At 48.1% G+C, this 24,853-nt stretch overlaps 1 protein-coding gene across 3 annotated transcripts in view; it reads right to left on the reverse strand.

Moving 5' to 3' along the window:
• Window positions 1-24,853, reverse strand: part of LOC139264616 (cilia- and flagella-associated protein 69-like) — a 206,062-nt gene that overhangs the window by 112,960 nt on the left and 68,249 nt on the right. The gene's annotated exons all lie outside the window — the stretch shown is intronic.

Here is a 24,853-nt window from a genome sequence, read left to right on the forward strand (position 1 = left end):
TAAATCAACCAATAAATCAATAAAAAAAAATAAAACATTAAAAATTAAAAATTTTTTAAAAATCAATAAATAAAAAATTAAGTTTCTACTCACTGACTGCAGCACCGGGAGCCCTCCAACAGCATACTGGGACGGGGCCCCCTAGTGTGTCTCTCTCTATCTCTGTCTGTGTCAGTATCTCTCTGTCAGTGTCTATGTGTTTCTGACAGCAAGGGGAGGGGGGGAAGTGGGGGGGAGAGGAGAGGGAGGGGGGGAAGAGGAGAGGGGAGGAAGAGGAGAGGGAGGGGGGAGAGGAGAGGGAGGGAGGGGGAGAGAGGGAGAGAGGGAGGGGGGAGAGGAGAAGGAGGGAGGGGGGGAGAGGAGAGGGAGGAAGGAGGGGGGAGGGGGAGAGGAGAGGGAGAGGGAGGAGAGGGAGGTGGCTGGATGGGCCCGGCAGACAAGAAGAAGCCGGGCCGAAGACTTCGGGCGGGGCCCGCCCCCAGCAAGATGCCAGGCGGGCGGGCCCCGCCAAAGACATGAAGAGGGAGCGGACCGGACCTGAAGGGGCGGGGGGGTGGGGAAAGGGCGGGGAGGGGAGCCGGAGCAGAGCGGAGCGGGAGCTGGAGCTGGGGTGGGGGGGCACAGCAGGCAGCGGAACGGGAGCTGGGGGGGGGGGGGGCAGCGGCAGGCAGCGGAACGGGAGCTGGGGGGGGGGGGGGGGGGAGCCAGAGACAGAGCCAGAGCAGAAGCTCGAGGAGGGAGGTGCAGTCCGATCTTCGCCGCTCCAGTGAGCCCATTTGGCCAGGGCTAGGGGCGGCATGCTTCGGGCCCCTCCCACACTGTTTCAGGCGCCTAGAGCTACTGCTCATGCGCGCACACTGTAGCGCGCATGTGCAGAGGTTCCGGCACTGTTTTCAGCACCGGGATCTGGCTCCGCCCCCCACAGCTTGTGCTGCGCTGCGCCAAGGGCCTGGATCGACCTGAGGGAGTGGAGAATACCGAGGTTAAGTTTTCGGTGCGGTTTTGAACGTGGAAATTAGGCGTGGCTTGTGGGGCTGCGCCGTTCTAGACGCGGCCCGAAACTTGACCCCTATCACTCTCCTAAACAGTTCATCTGTAAAGATTTTACAAAACAAATATCATCATCATAGGCAGTCCCTCAGAATCGAGGAAGACTTGTTTCCACTCTTAAAATGAGTCCTTAGGTGGCTGAACAGTCCAATACGAGAACCGCAGTCCCTGTCACACGTGGGACATGTCATGTTTGTAACTACAACGTAACACCACTGTATTACTGTACACACTCAACATATTTGCACACCTTGACCACAGCGGGTGAACTTGTGGGAGTCACTCCTTACCTGATCACTCAGGTACATAATGGGAGGTCCCACGCAAGGTCTTCACTTCTGGAGTGCTGTAGGTCACTGAGTGGCCTTGTCCCTGGAATGTGCCTCGTGTAGTTTAATACTGTGGAGTAAGGACTTTACATTGGCAACGAGAATGGGATCATAGGTTTAGTCTTTCAGGTGAGCGCTGCAGTTGGGGCTCTGGTTGTTGGACACTGACGTGAGTGTCTGTCACCTGTGGTGATTCCGGCCTGTCCGGGCTGACCTCAGGAACTGTGCAGTCCTCTGATTGCTTTTGTTGCACATTCACTGGCGGTAGTGTGAGCTTCAATTCATGGTCTTCTTCAGGTTTCTCCATGTTATTGATGAACCATTTTTTACTTGGTCCAGATGTTTACGGCATATCTGGCCATTGTTGAGCTTTACCACAATGACCCTATTCCCTTCTTTGTCAATTACAGTACCCTCGAGCCATTTGGGCCCCATGGCGTGATTGAGGACGAGTACAGGATCATTTATTTCTATACATCTCCCCCTCGAATTACGGTCATGGTACTCGTTTTGTGCCTTATGCTTGCCCTCAACTATGTCGGTCAGGACTGGGTGGATGAGGGACAACCGAGTTTTGAGTGTCCGTTTCATGAGTAGCTCTGCGGGCGGAACCCCTGTGAGCGAGTGCGGGCGGGACCTATAGGTCAGCAGGAGGCGCGATAGGCGGCATTGTAGGGAGGGTCCTTGAATCCTGAGCATCCCTTGCTTAACGATTTGGACTGCACGTTCCGCCTGGCCATTGGAGGCCGGCTTGAACGGCGCAGTCCTGACGTGGTTGATGCCATTGCCCGACATAAACTCCCGGAATTCATAGCTTATGAAACACGGGCCATTATCACTAACCAGGATGTCCGGCAAGCCATGGATTGCGAAGATCGCACGTAGGCTTTCCACGGTGGTGGATGACGTGCATGAATTCAGGATGATGCACTCGATCCATTTCGAGTACGCATCTACAACGATAAGGAATATCTTCCCCATGAACGGGCCCACGTAGTCAATGTGAATGCGTGACCTTGGCTTGGTGGGCCAGGGCCACGGGCTGAGCGGGGCCTCCCTGGGGGCATAGCCCAGCCGGGCACATGTCGTGCACCTGCGAACACAGTGTTTCAGGTCTGAGTCAATTCCGGGCCACCAAACGTGTGACCGGGCAATGGCCTTCATCATCACAATGCCTGGGTGCTCGCTGTGGAGTTCCCTGATGAACGCCTCCCTGCCCTTCTGGGGCATGACTACCCAGCTGCCCCATAGTAGGCAGTCAGCTTGGATGGAGAGCTCATCCATCCATCTGTGGAATGGTCTGACCTCCTCAGGGCATGCTCCGTGTGCGGGCACCCAATCCCCGGTCAGGACACATTTCTTAATCAGGGATAGGAGGGGATCGCTGTTTGTCCAGATTTTGATCTGGCGGGCTGTGATAGGGGAGCCTGCACTGTTGAAGGCAGCCATGACCATCTCAGCGCTTTGCTCAGCTACCCCTTCGGTGGTGGCCAGTGAGAGCTTGCTGAGCGCATCAGCGCAATTTTCAGTGCCGGGCTGGTGCCGGATGGAGTAGTCATAGGCCGCTAGTGTGAGAGCCCATTGCTGTATGCGAGCTGATGCATTGGCATTGACAGCCTTGCTGTCTGACAACAGGGATGTGAGTGGCTTATGGTCGATCTCTAATTCAAACTTCCTACCAAAGAGGTACTGATGCATTTTCTTTACACCATAGACACATGCAAGCGCTTCTTCTCAACCATCCCATAGCCCCGTTCTGCTTCAGAGAGCGACCTGGAGGCATAAGCCACAGGTTGTAGCTGACCCTCAGCATTACCCTGCTGCAACACGCACCCAACCCCATAAGATTTTGGGGGGGGGGGGGGGAAGGTGATGTCATGATTGTAACTACAATGTAACACCACTGTATTACTGTACAAACTCAACACAGATGCACACCTTGACCACAGGGGGTGAACTTGTGGGAGACACTCTTTACCTGATCACTCAGGTACATAAAGTGAGGTCCCACGCAGGGTCATCACTTCTGGAGTGCTGTAATATAGAGTTAAGGTCACTGAGGCCTTGTCCCTGGAATGTGCCTCGTGTGGTTTCATGCTGTAGAGTAAGGACTTTGCAGGACAGATAGTCATTGAGGGTAAGGGAGGGTGGGACTGGTTTGCCGCACACTTTTTCCGCTGCCTGTGCTTGATTTCTGCATGCTCTCGGCGATGAGACTCGAGATGCTTAGCGCCCTCCCGGATGTACTTCCTCTACTTAAGGCGGTTTTTGGCCAGGGACTCCCAGGAGTCAGTGAGGATGTTGCACTTTATCAGGGAGGCTTTGAGAGTGTCCTTGTAACGTTTCCTCTGCCCATCTTTGGCTCGATTGCTGTGAAGGAGCTCCGAGAAGGGCGCTTGCTTTGGGAGTCTCGTGTCTGGCATGCGGACTATGTGGCCTGCCCAGCAGAGCTGATTAAGTGTGGTCAATGCTTCAATGCTGGGGATGTTGGCCTGGTCGAGGACTCTAATGTTGGTGCGCCTGTCCTCCCAGGGGATTTGTAGGATCTTGCGGAGACATCGTTGGTGGTATTTCTCCAGCGACTTGAGGTGTCTACTCTACATGGTCCATGTCTCTGAGCCATACAGGGGGGCGGGTATTACTACAGCCCTGTAGACCATGAGCTAGATGGCAGATTTGAGGGCCTGGTCTTCGAACACTCTTTTCCTCAGGTGTCCGAAGGCTGCACTGGCACATTGGAGGCTGTGTTGAATCTCGTCGTCAATGTCTGCTCTTGTTGATAAGAAGCTCACGAGGTATGGGAAATGGTCCACGTTGTCCAGGGCCACGCCGTGGATCTTGATAACTGGGGGGCAATGCTGTGCAACGAGGACAGGCTGATGGAGTACCTTTGTCCTACGGATGTTTAGCGTAAGGCCTATGCTTTCGTATGCCTCAGTAAATAAGTCGACTATGTCTTGGAGTTCAGCCTCTGTATGTGCGCATAAGTAGGCCTCGTCCGCGTACTGTAGCTCAATGACAGAGGTTGGGGTGGTCTTGGACCTGGCCTGGAGACGGCGAAGGTTGAACTGGTTCTGTAGTTTAATTCCACTCCAGCGGGGAGCTTGCTGGCTGTGAGGTGGAGCATAGCAGCGAGGAGGATTGAGAAGAGGGTTGGGGTGATGATGCAGCCGTTTGACCCTGGTCCGGATGTGGATTGCGTCTGTAAATAAACTACCTATTACATGAAAAAGGCAAGCTCCCGAATTACTAATTTAACAATAACAAACAATATTTCTATAGTGCTCTTCATGTACACAGAGATAGAACAGAGCACATTACACTGCAGAGAAAAAGAGTGGATGCTGATCAGTAGGTGAGGGTGATAACAAAAAAGTTGAGGGAGCCAAACGCACTGTTTTAGAAAAGGATTTTTAGGGAGCTTTTGTAAGGTGGGGGATTGAGGTGTGGAGTTTCTTACAGCAGAGGCAACCACGGATTGTGGAGCAGAGGGTGAAGAAAACAAAGAGCAATGGTTTTTATTTTTGTGTTGTTGGAAAAAGGACACGGTCAGTGATAGAGGAAAGGTAAGGAGCATGGGACTTTTGGTGAATGGGGAGGTGTGGTTGAGCTTACTAGTATTGCTCATGAATTATTTGATCACATGGAGCCCGGGCAGAAAGGGGCTGCCTATGTTGTAGCCTCCCTTCCACTTCTCGTTCCATTTCCTCCTCTTCTTCTACCTCCGCATGCTCCTGCGCCTCAGCTTCCCGCCTGATGGCAAGGGCTGTTCCCTCAAAATGGCCAGGTTGAACAGCATGCAGCATACTCCAACAAATCTTGATACTTGCTCAACTGAGTACTGCAGGGCTCCTCCAGGCAGTGGTAGTGTTGCTTGAGGATACCACTGGTGTGCTCTATAATGTTCTTTGTGGCAGCATGACTCTCACTGAAGGCCTGCTGTGCACGTGTGCATGGGGTCCGGACTGGATTCCTGAACCATGTCACAAGTGGATAACCTTTATTGCCCAGCAGCAAGCCTTTGACTTGCTGAGGCGGATCCAATATAGATGGCACAGAGGACTGCTGTAGAATGAATGAATTCAGATTGCTGCCAGGAAAATGGGTATTTGCTTGAATGATTTTCTACTTTTGGTCGCACATCAGCTGCACATTGAAGGAGTTCACATATGGTGAATGCAAGACAAAATGTGTGCGGTCAATGGCACCCTGCACCATGAGGAAGCCTGCAATCAATGCAAACCCTCACGCCTGCTCCGCCTACTATCTCTGTTTATAGAGCCTCAGTGACGTCCCTTTTGCAGCTGTGCACTGCAGACTGCGATATGTTGCTTACATCTCCAGTGGAAGACGCATAACAGTTAAGAGCCATGGTCATCTTGACAGCTACAGACAATGCTGTCCTTTCACTAATTTGAGGTTGCAATTGAGGTTGGAGCAGTTGGTAGATTTCAGTCACAACCTCTTTTGTGAAGCAAAGACATCTCAAGCATTAGTCCTCGCTGAAGTTGAGATAAGAGAATTGCCCCCTAAAGACCCTTGAAAAATGGCAGCGCTGACATCAAATCAGCGCTGCACACTGATTTGAGCCATGATCTGTCTCCTTTGCATGCTGCTGGCGGTAGTTAGGTGTGCACGTGCAAACCCCTTTACCAAGATGGCATCCTGCGCACTACCCGTTGGAATGCGCACGCACATCTCGGATCCTATTTTCGAGCATTAGGTGGCTGTGTAGCACCTAAAAAACGGGTGCTATGCAGCCCAATTTAGCCACCCCCCCACCCCATGTGTGTAAATGCCCAGAGGGTGGTAAATAAGGTTGGTGGGATACAGGCATAAGCTGCCAGATGGGATTATGATATTATGGCAATAATGGAGACTTGGCTCAAACCAAGGGGGAAATTGGGTACTTAGTATTCTTGGTTACAATATATTCAGGAAAGATAGGGAAGGAAAAAATGGAGTGCCGGTGGCAGTATTGATCAAAGATACTGTTACAGCAGTATAAAGGGAAGATGTACTTGAGGGTTCAAAGACAGAATATATTTGGTTAGAATGAAGGCATAATGGAGGAGCTGTTACATTGTTGGGTGACTACTGTAGGCCACCAAATAGTGGGAAAGAGAGGAACAAATTTTCAGACAAGATTCAGAAAGACGCAAGAAATTTACAATAGTGATAATTAGGGAACTTCAATAATCCTATTATAGACTGGGAAAATAACAGCATAAAGGGCAAAGAAGGGAAGGAATTCCTGAAATGTGTACAAGAGTGTTTTCTTGATCAGTATGTTTCCAGCCCAATGGGAAAGCCCAATGGGCTGCATCTAGTTCTAGGGAATGAAGTGGGGCATGTAGAGCATATTTCATGTGGAAGAGCATTTGGGAAACAGTGATCACAGTATCATTAGGTTTAGAGTAGTTATGGAAAGGACAAGGAAAAATCAAACGTGAAATTACTCAACTGGAGGAGGGCTAATTTCAGTGAGTTGAAAAGGGAACTGGCCCAGGTGGATTGGAATCAAAGATTGGCAGGTGAAACAGTAAATGAGCAATGGGAGGCCTTCAAAGAGGAGATAGTTCGGTTACAGAGTAGAAACATTCCCACGAGGGGGAAAGGAAAAGCATCCAAAGCTAGAGACAAAATATATAAAGAATAAATGAAACAGAAAAAGGAGGCTTATGATAAATGTTGGGTTCATAATTCAGTAGAATACCATGGTGAATACAAAAAGTACAGTGGAGATCTAAAAAAGGAAATAAGAGGGCCAAAGAGAGAGCATGAGAATAGATTAGCAGATAACATAAAAGGGAACCCAAAAGTCTTTTATAAACATATAAATAATAAAAGGGTAATCAAAGGAAGGGTGGGGCCAAAGAAGGACCAAAAAGATCTTTTTGTGGAGGCAGAGGGCATGGCTGAGGTATTAAATGAGCACTTTGCATCTGTCTTCACTAAAGAAGAGGATGCTGCCAATGACACAGTAAAGGAAGAGGTAGTAGAGAAATTGGATAGATTAAAAATAGATAAAGAGGAGGCACTTAAAAGGTTGGTAGCACCCGACTGAGGGTGGAAATTGCGGAGACTCTGGTTACAATCTTTCAATCCTGCTTAGATATAGGAGTGGTGCCAAAGGAATGGCGGATTGCAAATGTTCAAGAAAAAGTGAGAGGGATAAACCCAGCAATACAGGCCAGTCAGCCGAACGTCGATGGTGGGGAAACTTTTAGAAACATTAATCCGGGACACAATTAATTGGCAACTTGGAAAAATATGGGTTAATAAATGAAAACCAGTACGTATTTGATCAGCTTGATCGAATTCTTTGAAGTAACAGAGAAGGTTGATGAGGTTAGTGCAGTTGATATTGTGCACATGGACTTTAAAAGACATTTAACAAAGTACCACATAATAGACTTGTTAGCAAAATTGAAGCCCATGGGATTAAAGAGGCAGTAGCTGTGTGCATACAAAATGGGTTGAGTGACAGAAAGGAGAGTAGTGGTGATCGGTTGCTTTTCAGACTGGAGGGAAGTGTGCAGTGGCGTTCCCCAAGGGTCGGTATCACTGCTCTTCTTGACATGTATTAATCACCTGGACTTGGGTATACAGGGCATCATTTCAAATTCTGCAGATGACATGAAACTTGGAAATGTTGTAAACAGTGAGGAGGATAGTAACAGACATCAGGAGGACGTAGACAGACTGGTGAAATGTGCAGACGCATGGCAGATGAAATTCAACGTAGAGATGTATCAAGTGAGTCATTTTACTAGGAAGAATGAGGAGAGGTAATATAAACTAAATGGTACAATTTTAAAGGGGGTGCTGAGAGACCTGCGAATGTGCATACATAAGTCTTTGAAGGTTGCAGGACAAGTTGAAAAGGCTGTTAAAAAGGCATACAGGATCCTTGGCTTTATAAATAGAGGTATAGAGTAGAAAAGTAAGGAAGTTATGGTAAAGCTTTATAAATCATTGATTAGGCCCCAGCTGGAGTATTGTGGGCAATTCAGAGCACCACACTTTAGAAAGGATATAAAGGGGCTGAAATTGCCCTCCGACCCAAACGGGGCGCACTTCCCGAATTAATTATTGATTTACCGGCTCAATCGATGGGGCAGTAATTAGTGCGATTTTTCCCTCTTTTTCAATGTTGGCAGCGGGGCAGAAGTGGGTCGGGAGCAGGGCGGAAGGCGGGCGATGTCATGAGTGCTGTGCTGAGCACGCCAGTGCCACGCTGATGACGTCAGCATGATGCTGACATGCCGCGTCGCGCTGATGCTTAGCAACGTCCCTCCCCCAGTTAAAGGGGAGGGCCGCTGTGAGCTCTGCAGCCACTTTAATGCCAACCACTGGGCCATCAGGGAGGGCTTCAGCCAGGTCAGCGGTCTGGCACCCAAGAGGGGGTGCCAGGCTGCCTGTTGGCACCCAGGGCGAACCCGTGGCTGCCATTGTCGGGCCGACTTCAGAGTCGGCCGACAATTAAAATAAAATGGCGGCCGGGGTGGAGCACCCTTTTTAAGGGCGGACGTGCTGCCCAGCCACGGGCAGCTTCCTGTTGGGGAAAACTGTCGGGGGCGCCGACTAGCGGCTGCTCCGGTGGGGCAATTTCCCTCACGGGACAGAAAGGGATTGCCGCCGGGCGGTAAGAGGTCAGCACATGGCCAACAAGGCAGGAACACGGGCGGGACGGTAACCTTCTCCACCAGAAAAAGGGACGAGGGCAATTATCCAAATCTCCGCCCCGTTACCGTCTCTTTGAAGTGGTAATGGCTCTTAAAAAAAGGGGCAATTTCAGCCCCCAAGGCTTTAGAGGGTGCAAAGGAGATTGGTACGAGGGATGAAAGACTTCAGTTACGCAGAGAGACTAGAGAAACTGGAGTTGTTCTCCTCAGAGCAGAGAAGGTAAAGGCGAGATTTGATAAAGATGTTCAAAATCATGAAGGGTTTTGATAGAGTAAATAAAGAGAAAATGTGTCCAGTGGCAGAAGGGTCAGTAACCAAATAATACAGATTTAATATGCAAAAGTAAAATATTGCAGATGCTAGAAATAATCAGCAGGTCAGGCAGCATCTGTGGAGAAACAGAGTTAACATTTCAGGTCAATGACCTCTCTCCACAGTTGCTGCCTAACCTGCTGGGCATTTCCAGAATTTTCTGTTTTTATTACAGATTTAATGTGATTGGCAAAAGTACCAGAAGCAATGCGAGGAGAAAAAGAATTATGCAGGGAGTTGTTATGATGTGGAATGGAATGCCTGAATGGGCAGTGGAAGCATATTCAATAATAACTTTCAGAAGGGAAATGGATAAATACTTGAAGTGGAAAACTTTGCAAGGCTATGGAGAAAGAGCAGAGCAATGGGGCTAATTGGATAGCTCTTTCAAAGAGCCGGTACAGGCATGATGGGCCAAATTGCCTCCTGTGATGTACCATTCTATGGGTCTATGAAATTGCAGATGGGGAGGTAGCTAGAGTCAAACACATCATGGAATCATAGAACGGTTACAGCACGGAAGAAGGTCATTCGACCCGTCGAGCCCGTGCCGGCTCTCTGCAAGAGCACCTCAGCTATTCCCACTCCCTGCCCTTTCCCCGTAGCCCTGCAATTTATTTTCCTTTAGGTACTTATCTAATTCTGTTTTGAAAGCCACAATTGAATCTGCCTCCACTACCCTTACATTCCAGTGCATTCCAGATCCTAACCACTCGCTGCGTAAAAACGTTTTTTCTTATGTCGCCTTTGGTTCTTTTGCCAATCACCTTAAATGTGTCCTCTGTTGCCTGACCCTTCTGCCAATGGGAACAGTTTCACTCGATCCACTCTATCCAGACCCCTCATGATTTTGAACACCTCTATCAAATCTCCTCTCAACCTTCTCTGCTCTAAGGAAAATAACCCTAGCTTCTCCAGTCTATCCACGTAACTGAAGTCCCTCATCCCTGGAATCATTCTCGTAAATCTTTACTGCACCCTCTCCAAGGTCTTTCTAAAGTGTGGTGCCCAGAATTGGACACAATACTCCAGTTGAGTCCGAACCAGTGTTTCATACAGGTTCATCGTAACTTGCACGCTTTTGCACTTCATGAAGCCCAGGATCCCGTATTCATTTTTAACTGCTTTCTCAACCTGTCCTGCCACCTTCAATGATTTGTGCACATATACCCCTAGGTCTCTCTGTTCATGCACCCCCTTTAGGATTGTACCCTTTAGTTTATATTTCCTCTCCTCATTCTTTCTACCAAAATGTATCACTTTGCACTTTTCTGCGTTAAATTTAATCTGCCACATGTCTGCCCATTCCACCAGCCTGTCTATGTCCTCTTGTAGTCTATCACTATCCTCCTCACTGTTCACTGTACTTCCAAATTTTGTTTCATCGCAAATTTTGAAATTGTGCCCTGTACACCCACATCCAAGTCATTAATATATATCAAGAAAAGCAGTGGTCCTAGTACCTACCCCTGGAGAGCCTTCCTCCAGTCCTAAAAACAACTGTTCACCTCTACTCTCTGTTTCCTGTCATTTAGCCAATTTCGTAACCATTCGGCCACTGTCCCTTTTATTCCACGGGCTTCAACTCTGGCAAGCCTATTATGTGGCATTTTGTCGAACATCTTTTGGTAATCCATGTACACCATGTGAAGAACATTGCCCTCATGAACCCTCTCAGTTACCTCATCAAAAAACTCGATCAAGTTGGTTAAACATGATTTGCCGTTAACAAATCCGTGCTGGTTTTCCTTAATGAATCCACACTTGTCCAAGTGACTGTTAATTTTATCCCTGATTACGTAATAAATAGGAGCGGGAGTAGGCCATTTGGCCCCTTGAGCCTGCTCCACCATTCAATAAGATTATGGCTGATCTGATCTTGGCTTCAATTCTACTTTCCGACCCGCTCCCCATAACCCATGACTCCCCTATAGTTCAAAAATCTGTCTATTTCCACCTTAAATATATTCAATTACCCAGCCTCCACAGCTCTCTGGGGTAGAGAATTCCAAAGATTCACGACCCTCTGAGAAGAAATTCCTCCTCATCTCCATTTTAAATGGGTGACCCCTTATTCTGAAACTATGCCCCCTAGTTCTAAATTCCCCCATGAGGGGAAACATCCTCTCTGCATCTACCCTGTCAAGCCCCCTCAGAATCTTATGTTTCAATAAGATCACTTCCCATTCTTCTAAACTCCAATGAGTATAGGCCCAACCTGCTCAACCTTTATTCATAAGACAGGCCCTTCATTATTATTTCTAAAAGCTTCCCCACTACCTATGTTAAACTGACCGGCCTATAGTTGCTGGGTTTATCTTTACACCCTTTTTTAAACAAGGGTGTAACATTTGCAATTCTCCAGTCTTCTGACACCACCCCCGTTTCTAAGGAGGATTGGAAGATTATGGCCACAACTGCTGTGATTTCTACCTTAATTTCCCTCAGCGTCCGAGGATGCATCCCATCTGATCCTGGTGACTTATCTACTTTAATTACAGCCAGCCTTTCTAGTACCTCATCTTTATCAATTCTTATCCCATCCAGTATCTCCTCTACCTCCTCCTTTACTATGTCTATGGCAGCATCTTCTTCCTTGGCAAAGGCAGATGTAAAGTACTCATTTAGTACCTCAGTCATACCCTCTGCCTCCATGCGTAGGTCTCCTTTTTGGTCGCTAATCGGCCCCACCCCTCCTTTTACTACCCGTTTACTATTTATGTGCCTATAGAAGACTTTTGGATTATGTTAGCTGCCATTCTATTCGCATACCCTCTCCTTGCCCTACTTAATTTCTTTTTCACTTCTCCTCTGAACATTTTATGTTCAGTCTGATTCTCAGATGTATTCTCGACCTGACATCTGTCATACGTGCTTTTTTTCTGCTTCACCTTACTCTCTATCTCTTTCGTCATCCAGGGAGCTCTGACTTTAGTTGCCCTACCTTTCCCCCGAATGGGAATGTACCTCGACTGTACCCGAACTATTTCCTCTTTAAAGGCAGCCCATTGGTCCACAACAGTTTTGCCTGCCAATCTTTTAATTTACATGGGCTAGATCTGTTCTCACCCCACTGAAATTTGCCTTCCTCCAATTATGTATTTTTATTCTAGATTGCTCCCTGTCCTTTTCCATAGCTAATCTAAACCTTAAGGTACTATGATCACTGTTCCCTAAAGGTTCACCTACTGACACTTGCTCCACTTGACCTATCTCATTCCCCAGAACCAGATCCAGCCATGCCTCCTTCCTTGTTGGGCCAGAAACACACTGATCAAGAAAGTTCTCCTGAACACACTTCAGAAATTCTTCCCCCTCTCTGCCCTTTACACTATTAATATTCCAGTCTATGGGCTCAATTTTCCCCAATACCGTTTTTTGGCGTATTGCCAGAGTTACGCCCGTTTTTTTTGGCCTCAAGTACTCAAAAAAATTAAGTAGCAAGTTTCTCCGTTTTATTTTTTGAAATTGGCGCCGCGCAGCCTGTTCTGTAGTTTTGGGGGTGGAGCCTAATGCCTCCCCGTTCTGCGCATGCGTGGAAAAAAAAAGGACGCTTTTGACGTGATAGCTATGGGCACGCATGCCCAGTACAGTTCCCGGTCTGCATTCGGCCATGTTTAAAGAGCCAGTTGTGTGTGAGAACTTTAATTCCCATTAGAAAAATCGGAGCTGCAAAAGAAGATGCAACGCGGCTCAAGGACCAAGAATTTCTTACAGATGAAGTGGAGGCACTGCTTACTGTAATTGATGGCATGAGCTGGATACCAGCAGAGGTCACATAAAAGTTTCCACCAAAAGAAGTGAAGAAACGCTGGAACCAACTTGCAGAAGATTACTATGTACAATGGTAACCACCCAAAGGTCTGGAGGCCAGTGCAAAAAGAAGTGGCAGGACCTTGGTCAAGTAGCTAGTGTAAGTAATATTTTAATTCATTCAATGGAATTGCAAGTGACCAGCTGTATATGACCCACCTAGCAGAAAGACACCTTCTCTAAAAAGTTATATTTTCACCTTTGCAGAGGAAGGCGGCACACAACAAACGAGAAAGAACTCGAACAGGAGGAGACCCGGAAAATCTGCACCCACTGACACCCTTGGAAGAGAGGGTCGCTGCTTTGATGGGTACTGCCTGGAGAAAAGCAACCACCACCGCACAAGCTGGGCCCACACTCGAGGGAGAGGGTAAGTCCTGCAAATTCCACAGTCTGGCTTTCCTAAATGTTAAGTACCACGCAGGCTAGCCATGTTTCGGTTCATGGGGATGTCTCCGTCAGCTACGCTTCGGTTGATGCAATGTGCTATCATTCATCGTGGTCCTTCAAATCAGCCTGCTGTCTGCACTGTGTGAGCCTACTTGTGCCACCCACCCTGCCCCCTTCTCTGCTGCTAACCATTTGTCTGTTCTGTTATTGTTATATATGTGGACTAGTATTCAGTCTGTACAGCCACCAGAGGGCTCATCCCCTGGATTCCCAAGAGATCCCATAATCCCTTGGGAGCACAAGTATTTAAGGAGGCTTCACAGGTTGGAGAGGCACTCTGGAGACCTGCAATAAAAGACTAAGGTCACACTTTACTTTGAGCTCACAGTGTTCAGTCTGACTCTTTCTCCATACTCAACAACTGGCAACGAGATACAGATAGCGAACCCAAAGATGCAGAGAACAGTGGGCATCCTGGAGAAATTCTCGGAGGGAGATGATTGGGAAACTTTGTGGAGAGACTTGACCAATATTTCGTGGCCAACGAGCTAGATGGGGATGAGAGCGCTGTCAAACGAAGGGCGATCCTCCTCACTGTCTGTGAGGCACCAACGTATGGCCTCATGAAGAATCTGCTCACTCCAGCGAAACCCACGGAGAAATCGTATGACGATTTGTGCACACTGGTCCGAGAGCATTTGAACCCGAAGGAAAGCGTTCTGATGGCGAGGTACCGGTTCTACACCTATAAAAGGTCTGAAGGTCAGGAAGTGGCGAGTTATGTCGCCAAGCTAAGACGTCTTGCAGGACATTGTGAATTTGAAGGATATTTGGAGCACGTGTTCAAAGACTTTTTCGTACTTGGCATTGGCCACGAAACCATACTTCGCAAACTTTTGACTGTAGAGACCCCAACCTTGAGTAAGGCCATAGCGATAGCCCAGGCGTTCATTGCCACCAGTGACAATACGAAGCAAATCTCTCAGCACACAAGTGCTGCTACAAGTACTGTGAACAAAGTGATGTTGTTTTCGAATAGTAACGTACAGGGCAGGTCACACACACCTGCAGCTGCACGTCCGCAGATGACTCAGTCCACTATCAAGCGTGATGAATGCAAAGCCATTAACACCTTGTTGGCGCTGCGGGGGTGATCATCGTTTCCATTCATGCCGATTCAAAGAGTACGTTTGTTAGAGCTGTGGAACAATGGGACACCTCCAACGAGTGTGCAGGCGAGCTGCAAAGCTTATTAAATCTGCAAACCACCATGTTGCAGAGGAGGACAGATCCATGGAGGATCATGATGAACCAGAGCCTCAGATAGAGGAGGCAGAGGGACATGGGGTGCACACATTCATCACGAATTGTCCCCTGATAATGCTGAATGTTGAACTAAATGGACTCCCAGTGTCAATGGAGCTGGACATGGGCGCGAGCCAGTCCATCATGGGCAAAAAGACTTTAGAAAGGTTGTGGTGCAACAAGGCCTTAAGGCCAGTCTTCACTCCAATTCGCATGAAACTAAGAACTTACACTAAAGAACTGATTCCTGTAATTGGCAGTGCTACCGTAAAGGTCTACGATGGAGCGGTGCACAAGCTATCACTCTGGGTGGTACCGGGCGATGGTCCCACACTGCTCGGCAGAAGCTGTCTGGGAAAGATACGCTGGAACTGGGACGACATCCGAGCGCTATTGCCCACTGATGACACTTCGTGTGCCCAGGTCTTAAACAAATTTCCTTCGCTGTTCGAACCAAGCATCGGGAAATTCCAAGGAGCAAAAATGCAGATCCACCTAATTCCGGGGGCGCGACCCATCCATCACACGATGAGAGAAAGGGTAGAGATCGAGCAGGACCGGCTGCAACGACCTCTTTGCAACAGTGGCGGGAGGAAAGACGTTCACGAAGTTGAATCTGACTTCAGCCTACATGACGTAGGCACTGGAACAATCATCGAAGGCCTGCATCAACACGCACAAAAGTCTTTTTGTTTATAACAGATGCCTGTTTGGAATCCGATCAGCGGCGGCGATATTCCAGAGAAATATGGAAAGTTTACTGATGTCGTGGTCTTCCAGGACGACATCTTGGTCACAGGTCGGACTGCAGTTGAGCACCTGCAGAACCTGGAGGAGGTTCTTAATCGACTCAACCGCGTGGGGCTCAGGTTAAAACGCTCGAAGTGCGTTTTCCTGGTGCCTGAAGTGGAGTTCTTGGGAAGGAGGATTGCGGCGGAAGGCATCAGGCCCACCATCGCGAAGACAGATGCAATCGAGAACGCACCGAGGCCACAGAACGTGACGGAGCTGTAGTCGTTTCTGGGACTCTTGAACTACTTTGGTAACTTCGTACCGGGTCTCAGCACACTGCTAGAACCACTACATGTCTTACTACGAAAAGGAGGCGAATGGGTTTGGGGCAAAAGCCAAGAAAATGCCTTTGTAAAAGTGAGAAAACTGTTATGCTCAAATAAATTGCTTGTGTTGTATGATCCAGGTAAGCGTTTGGCACGTCATACGGCGTCGGTGTGTATTGCATAAGCTAATGATTTCGGGAAACTGCAACCGGTTGCTTATGCATCCAAGAGTCTGTCTAAGGCTGAGAGAGCCTACAGCATGATTGAAAAAGAAGCGTTAGTGTGTGTCTATGGGGTAAAGAAAATGCATCAATACCTGTTTGGGCTAAAATTCGAATTGGAAACTGACCATAAGTCACTTATATCCCTGTTTTCCGAGAGTAAAGGGATAAATACCAATGCATCGGCCCACATCCAGAGATGGGCGCTCACGTTGTCCGCATAGAACTACGTCATCCGCCACAGGCTAGGACAGAAAACTGCGCCGATGCTCTCAGTAGGCTGCCATTGCCCACCACTGGGGTGGAAATGGCGCAGCCCGCAGATCTAGCCATGGTTATGGAAACATTTGAGAGTGAGAAATCACCCATCACTGCCCGGCAGATCAAAACCTGGACAAGTCAGGACCCCTTATTATCTCTAGTCAAAAGCTGTGTGCTTCACAGGAGCTGGTCCAGTATCCCAGTGGAAATGCAGGAAGAGATAAAGCTGTTCCAGCGGCGCAAAGATGAAATGTCTATACAGGCAGACTGCCTTCTGTGGGGCAGAGACACCTTCATCAATGGCCTCCACAGTACCCACCCAGGCATGGTAATGATGAAAGAGATAGCCAGATCCCACATGTGGTGGCCCGGTATCAATGCAGACTTAATTGAGTCCTGCGTTGGCAGATGTAATACATGCTCGCAGTTAAGCAATGCACCCAGGGAGGCGCCGCTAAGTTTATGGTCTTGGCCCTCCAAACCGTGGTCTAGGGTACATGTCGACTATGCAGGCCCGTTCTTGGGTAAAATGTTCCTTGTGGTTGTTGACACGTACTCGAAGTGGATTGAATGTGAGATAATGTCGGCTAGCATGTCCGCTGCCACTACTGAAAGCCTGCGGGCCATGGTTTGTCTCTCACGGCTTACCCGATGTCCTGGTGAGCGACAACGGGCCATATTTTACCACTGCTGAGTTCAAAGAATTCATGACCCGTAACGGGATCAAACATGTCACATCTGCCACGTTTAAACTAGCGTCCAATGGTCAGGCAGAGAGAGCAGCGCAAACCATCAAGCAAGGTTTGAAGAGGGTAACTGAAGGCTCACTGCAAACTCGCCTATTCCTAGTCCTGCTTAGCTACCGCACGAGACACCACTCACTCACTGGGATCCCACCTGCTGAACTGCTTATGAATAGAGCACTTAAGACAAGGCTCTCTTTAGTTCACCCTCATCTACATGAACAGGTAGAGAGCAGGCGGCTTCAACAAAGTGCATACCATGATAGCGCAAATGTGTCACGCGAGATTGAAATCAAGATCCTGTATTTGTATTAAATTATGGACAAGGTCCCAAGTGGCTTCCCGGCACTGTCGTGGCCAAATCGGGGAGCAGGGTGTTTTGGGTCAAACTTTCAAATGGACTCATTCACCGGAAACACTTGGACCAAATCAAACTCAGATTCACGGATTATCCTGAGCAACCCACCTTGGACCCTACCTTTTTTGATCCCCCAACATACACACCAGTGGCAACCGGCACCATGGTTGACCACGAAGCAGAACCCATCATCCACAGCAGCCCTGCAGGGCCCAACACACCAGGCAGCCCAGCAAGGCCAGCTGCACAGCAGCCCAGCGAGGGCCCAAGAAATGATTCAACAACACCAGCCTTCACACCGAGACGATCAACCAGGGCAAGAAGGGCCCCAGATCAACTCACATTGTAAATAGTTACACAATTGACTTTAGGCGGGGGGGCGGGGGGGTGGTGTTGTTATATATGTGGACTTGTATTCACTCTGTACAGCCACCAGAGGGCTCATCCCCTGGAGTCCCAAGGGATCCCATAATCCCTTGGGAGCACAGGTATTTAAGGAGGCTTCACAGGTTGGAGGGGCACTTTGGAGACCTGCAATAAAAGACTACGGTCACATTTTACTTTGAACTCACAGTGTTCCGTCTGACTCTTTCTCCATACTCAACAGTTATATTTTGCAGAACTTGAGGCCAACCCTGACGATGCAGAAGAAGATTCAGACGCAAACAAGCCAGAAGAGGAGAACATCTTCCAATTTCATCTTCCAGACCAAGAGCATGGGGGTGAGGCTGAGGGCGAGGTGATGGATGAAGCTCCCACTGTTATACTGACTTTGGAGAAGTTGCAGGTGCTGCCCATTGAGATGCCAGCCCCTTTCCTGAGTGGTATGAGTGTTGTTGGGACATTCCATAGTTTCCGACAGTCCGAGGCTGGGGATTCCAGTGGGGTGCAGCAAGCCACACCCAGGGTCCCACCATCCGAGGCTCCTGGTCTCAGTGGGATGCAGCGAGACACACCCTGGGCCCCACCGTCCGAGGCTGCGGGTCCCAGTGGGATGCAGCAAGGCACATCCAAAGCCTCACCATCCGAGGTTGCGGGTCCCAGAGGGATGCAGTGAGCCACATTCAGGGTGAGGAGAGGAAGGAGAGTTTGACAGCGCTCTCCTGAGGTACAGGATCTAACAGATGTGGTTCAGATGATGGCAATGGGTGCGGAGAGCACTGACCTTACGCGATCACTCCTGGACACCATCAGTGGGATGGGTGATGAGGTATCGGAACTTTCGGGAGAAGTAACAACACTCTCACGAGAAATGGGAACCCTGTCTGGCAACATGAGGGAGGGAATGTCTCAGGCAGCGGATACAATATCGGTGCACATGAGGAGGGAATGTCGCAGGTAGCTGATACACTGTCGGTGAACATGAGGGAGGGAATGTCGCAGGTAGCTGATGCGCTGTCAGTGAACATGAGGGAAGGAATGTCAGAGATGGCTGCTGCAATAAGGGAACTCGCCCAGAGTCAACTGCCACTCCCACTCCAATCCCCTGAGCAGCCTTTGAAGAGGCCCAAGCCGGGCCTTCCACATTATCGGCTGCCCCACCACCCCCGCATCAAGAAGTGCGCATTACCAGAGATGTTTGAAAGAATAAGCTTGGTACCAACCTGAGAAACATCGCGCCACCGCCTGTGGGCAGGGGAGGAGTCAACAAGACCAAGCACAGTGGGCGATCTTAGAATAAGGTGGAAGAGACATGGGTGCAGCCTTTCTTTGCTGTTGTTGTTATTATTGTTGTTCCTGTTGTAACTGTTCTCAAATTAAGTTTTTTGTAAGTTATGTAAATTTACAAGTTTAAGAGTTTGTAAGTGCTCTTAAAAGTATTTAAGTGATCTTAGAGTTTGCAAGTGATGTTAAAGTTTGTAAGTGATCTTAACTGAAAACTTTAAAGTTTGATACAAGAATATTTTTATTAAAGTTAAGTACAAACAAATGTTTGTTAAACTTTTGAATAAAATATATTTTAAATTATAACTGAATAATTTCCATTATTTGTTCCATTATTAACACAACTTTTTGAAGTAAACAAGAATCATTTCCATTATTTATTCCATTAACACAACACAACATTACGGAACAGGTCCAAACAGTAAACATGGTCCATGTGGAATAGTTATCGCTGAGCCTTCAGGCAGCAAAGTGTTCACGGATGAGCTGCTGGCGCAAGGTTCGAGCAATCGTTAAAGGGGCACGATAGTCCGCCCTCTTCTGCCGTCGTGCTCCGGGTTCAGGTAGTTGCATGGCTTCCTCGTCCTCGTCATCTGCATCTTCCTCATCATCATCAGCCACTCTCACCTCAGGTGGGACTTCTACTATCAGCTGCTGCTGCCTCATGATGTCTAAGTTATGCAGCATGTAGCATACAACAGTGAACTGACCGACAATCTCAGGGGAGTATAGCAAATAGACTCCTGAATGGTCCAGCCATCGAAAACGCTGTTCAAAGATGCCAATGGTCCTCGCTATTATGTTGTGCCTCACAATGTGCAACATGTTATATTCCCGGTCAGCTTCCATCCGGGTTACACGTTGGGGCGTCATGAGCCCGGTGGCGAGACCGTACCCTTTGTCTCCCAGTAGCTAGCTCTGCCCTTCTGGCTGCTGCTGATACATGGCAGATATAGTGATCTCGCATAGGATGAATGCATCATGGGTGCTCCCAGGGTATCTTGCATCAACTGACATGATGCGATGCATGTCGTCACACATGAGTTTCACATTAACAGAATGGAAGCCTTTTCTGTTCCAGTACATCTCTGAATCCTCCGAAGGTGCTCGCAAGGCGATGTGGGTACAATCAATGCTGCCCTGTACCTTTGGGAAGCCAGCAATCCTGGAGAAGCCCACAGCCCTTTCATGCGTTGCCTGGGTGGTCATGGGGAACTTTATGTAGTCATTCCTCCGGGTATATTGTGCAGTAGTCACCTGCCGAATGCAGATATGTTGCATGTTGAGAAATGGTGCACACATCCCCAGTTGTGACCTGGAATGATCCAGATGCATAGAATGAAAGTACAGCTGTAACCTTCACTTCAACTGACAAAGCAGTTCTCCTGACGCTTCTAGGTTGCAGGTCTGTTTTTACTAACTCACAGATCTTGGTTCCAACTTCTTTGCGGAAACGCAGCCTTCTGACACAGTTTGCATCACTCAGGTGCAGGTATGAACGCCTGTCTCAATATACCCGACGTGTGTAAGGCCTCCTGCCCATCATCCTACGTGCTCTGAGCTTCCTCATGCTATGACGTTCAATCAATTGTCGCCTCCGCAGCACCATCATGCAGAAGGCTTGAACGAGGTATGGTATTGTCAGTATTGTCCCCATGATTAAATTGTACCTTTGCAATTGGCTTAAAATGGCAGGCAGGACAAGCTTCTTTGTTGTCTCTCTCCCCAAGATCGACGCCCTAGTATGGACCACACTCAGGTCTGAGCATGCGCAATGGGCTTGCCTACATGGGGAAACACCCCCTCCTCCCTCCAGGCTTCATTTGATGCTGCTTGCTGCATAGTGCAAGGCTTCTCATGCCTTCAGCTTCTATCCCCCCGCCCCCCCCTACCCTCCGGGCTTTCTTTCAAGCCGAGTCCTGAGCCCGTGTCCGGGCGAGGTACCGATTCTGCCGGCCGACGCTCCGACCGTCAAGCCCAGTTTGGAGACATTTGGTGGTGGCGTGGCACTTTAAAAAAAATCCAAACTTAAAGAATTGCATGAAACTTCCATTTTCTCCGTTTTCAGTTGGAAAAATTTAAGCTTGCTGATGGATACTTGTGTTCTTGACTCCCTCCAAAACTTTGCCCCAAAACAGTGGCGTCTTTCTGCATCGATTTTATGATGTACGCTGGTTTTTCTTAAGTGTCCAGAAGGTTTTTTGGGAGTGGCCACATACGCCGTCCTAGGAGAATTGCAAGTTGGCCAAACTTGCATAATTGTGAAAAACTGGCGCAGACATCAGGTTACGCCCCCGAGACGCAAAAAAAATGAACCTAAAAAAATCGTAACTGAGTGAGTTACGCTGGCACACTATCTTTGGGGAAACTTGGATTTTTAAAATTTAGGTCCAAAAAAGCGGCATGCGCCAAAAAATGGCGCAAATCACTGGGGAAAATTGAGCCCTATATTAGGAGAGTTGAAGTCACCCATTATCACTACTCTATAGTTCTTGCACCTCTCTGTAATTTCTCTACAAGTTTGCTCCTCCATAATTTTCTATACAATACACCAAGTATTGTAATGGCACCTCTATTATTTCTTATAACCAAATAGATTCTATCCTTGACTCCTCCAGTACATCCTCTCTCTCCAGCACTGTAACATTCTCTTCAACCAACACTGCCACACCACCTCCTATCTTTCCTTCCCTATCTTTCCTGAACACCCTATATCCAGGAATATTTAATACCCAATCCTGCCCTTTTTTGAGCTCTGACTCTGTTATTGCCACAACATCATATTTCTATGTGGCTATTTGATCCTGCAGCTCACCAACCTTGTTTACTATGCTTCGTGCATTCACATACAAAACTGTAATCTTATGCGAGACCATTCTGTGTTCTCTCTTCATCTGACCCCACGTAATACCTTATTATACTTTTTATTTCAGATTCCGGCATCTGCAGTATTTTGCTTTTGTAATACCTTACTATTTTGTGCTTTAGTGCTATTCATCTCTCCCAATCCTTTGTTCCCTTTGATTCTCTTTTCTAATGCTACATCGTGGTGCCCATAACCCTGCCAATTTAGTTTAAGTCCTTCCCAACAACATTAGCACAGAAATATAGAAATTTACAGCGTAAAAGGAGGCCATTTCGGCCCATCGTGTTCACGCCGGCCAACAAAGATCCGCACGGCCCTTGGTCAACAGCCCTAAAGGTTACATATAAACCTATGAACAATGACGGAAAGGCAAAGAGCACCCAGCCCAACCAGTCCGCCTCACACAACTGCGACACCCCCTATACTGAAACATTCTACACTCCATCCCAACCGGAGCCATGTGATCTCCTGGGAGAGGCAAACACCAGATAAAAACCCAGGCCAATTTAGGGAGAAATAATCTGGAAAATTCCTCTCCAACCCATCCAGGCGATCGAAACTAGTCCAGGAGATCACCCTGGCCGTATTCTATTCCCTGCAGTACTTACCATTATATCTGCGGCGTCCAACAAAAGGTCATCCAGTCTAATCCCAATTACCAGCTCTAGGTCCGTAACCCTGCAGGTTGCATCTCTTAAAAGTGGTGAGGGTTTCTGCATCCACCACTCTTCCAGGCAGCGAGTTCCAGATCCCCACAACCCTCTACGTAAAGAAGCCCCCCCCCCACCGCCTCAAATCTCCTCTAAACCTTCCACCAACCACCTTAAAACTATGCCCCCTTGTAGTAGACCCCTCCACCAATGGAAATAGGCCTTTACTATCCATGTGTCTAGACTCCTCAATATTTTGTACACCTCAATGAAGTCTCCTCTCAACCTCCTCTGTTCCAATGAGAACAAACCCAGCCTATCCAATCTGTCCTCATAACTAAGATTCTCCATTCCAGGCAGCATCCTAGTAAATCTCCTCTGCACCTTCTCTAGTGCATTCACGTCCTTCCTATAATACGGCAACCAGAACTGCACGCAGTACTCCAGCTGTGGCCTAACCAAAGTATTATACAATTTAAGCATAACCTCCCTGCTCTTATATTCTATTCCTCGGCCAATAAAGGCAAGCATTCCGTATGCCTTATTAACTACCTTATCCACCTGGCCTGCTACTTTCAGGGATCTGTGGACAAGCACTCCAAGGTGCCTTTGTTCATCTACACTATTAAGTGGCCTACCGCTTAATGTGTATACCCTTTCCTTTATTAGCCCTCCCAAAGTGCATCACCTCACACTTTTCTGAATTAAATTCCATTTGCCACTACTCTGCCCACCTGACCAGTAAATTGATATCCTCCTGCAGCCCATGACTTTCCTCTTCATTATCACCACACAGCCAATTTTAGTGTCGTCTGCAAACTTCTTAATCATACACCTTATATTCAAATCTAAATCGTTGATATATACCACAAAAAGCCCTGCGGAACCCCACTGGAAATATCCTTCCAGTCACAAAAACATCCATCAATCATTACCCTTTGCTTCCTACCTCCAAGCTAATTTTGGATCCAACTTGCCACTTTGCCATGGGCTTTAACCTTCATGACCAGTCTACCATGTGGGACCTTATCAAAAGCCTTACTAAAGTCCATATATACTACATCGTATGCACTACCCTCATCGACCCTCTTGCTTACCTCCTCAAAAAATTCAATCAGGTTAGTCAAACACGATCTTCCCTTAACAAATCCGTGTTGACTGTCCCTAATTAATCCTTGCCTTTCCAAATGTAGATTGATCCTTTCTTTCAGGAATTTTTCCAATAATTTTCCCACCACTGAGGTTAGGCTGACAGGCCTGTAATTACTCGGCCTATCCCTTTCTCCCTTTTTAAACAAGGGTACAACATTAGCAGTCCTCCAATCCTCTGGCACCATGCCCAGATCCAAAGAGGACTGGAAAATGATGGTCTAGCGATGATTTTGGTTCTGGCTCTGTTGAGGTGCTCCTTGTACCGGTCCCATCTCCCTGAGAACTGGCCCCAATGCTCCAGGAATCTGAAGCCTTCCCTCCTGCACCATCTCTCCAGCCACGCATTTATCTGCTCTATCCTCCTATTTCTATACTCAGCCGCACGTGGCACCAGGAGTAATCTAGAGATTAATACCTTTGTGGTCCTGCTTTTTAATCTCCTTCCATCTCCCTTAAATCTGCCTGTTGGACCTCATCCCTCTTTCTACCTATGTCGTTGGTACCAATATGAACCATGACCTCTCCCCCTTCAGAATGTTCTGCAGCCGCTCAGTGACATCCTTAACCCTGGCACCAGGGAGGCAATATACCATCCTGGGGTCATGTCTGCGGCCGGAGAAGCACCTATTTACTCCCCTAACTATCGAATCCCCCTACCACTATTGCTTTCCCTGTATTCCTCCCCCCACCCCCCTCCCTGTACAGCTGAGGCACCGTGGTGCCATGGACATGGCTCTGGTTGTACTCCCGAGAGGATCCATCGCCCCCACCAGTACTCAGAACAGAATACTCGTTGGAGAGCGAGATACACTCAGGGGACTTCTGCACTACCTGCCTGGTCCTCCTCTTCTGTTTGGCAGTCTCCCATTCCCTCTCTGTCTGCGCAAAGACAAAGGGAATGGCTTTGGTTTTGCCAATATTAAGTTGGAGGAAACCTTGACTCATCCAGGTTCTAAAGCCTGCCATGCAGTTGGGATGTGTATCAAAAGCC

The sequence above is a fragment of the Pristiophorus japonicus genome, chromosome 5 (assembly GCF_044704955.1).
Source record: "Pristiophorus japonicus isolate sPriJap1 chromosome 5, sPriJap1.hap1, whole genome shotgun sequence".
Taxonomy (NCBI): Eukaryota; Metazoa; Chordata; class Chondrichthyes; family Pristiophoridae; genus Pristiophorus; species Pristiophorus japonicus.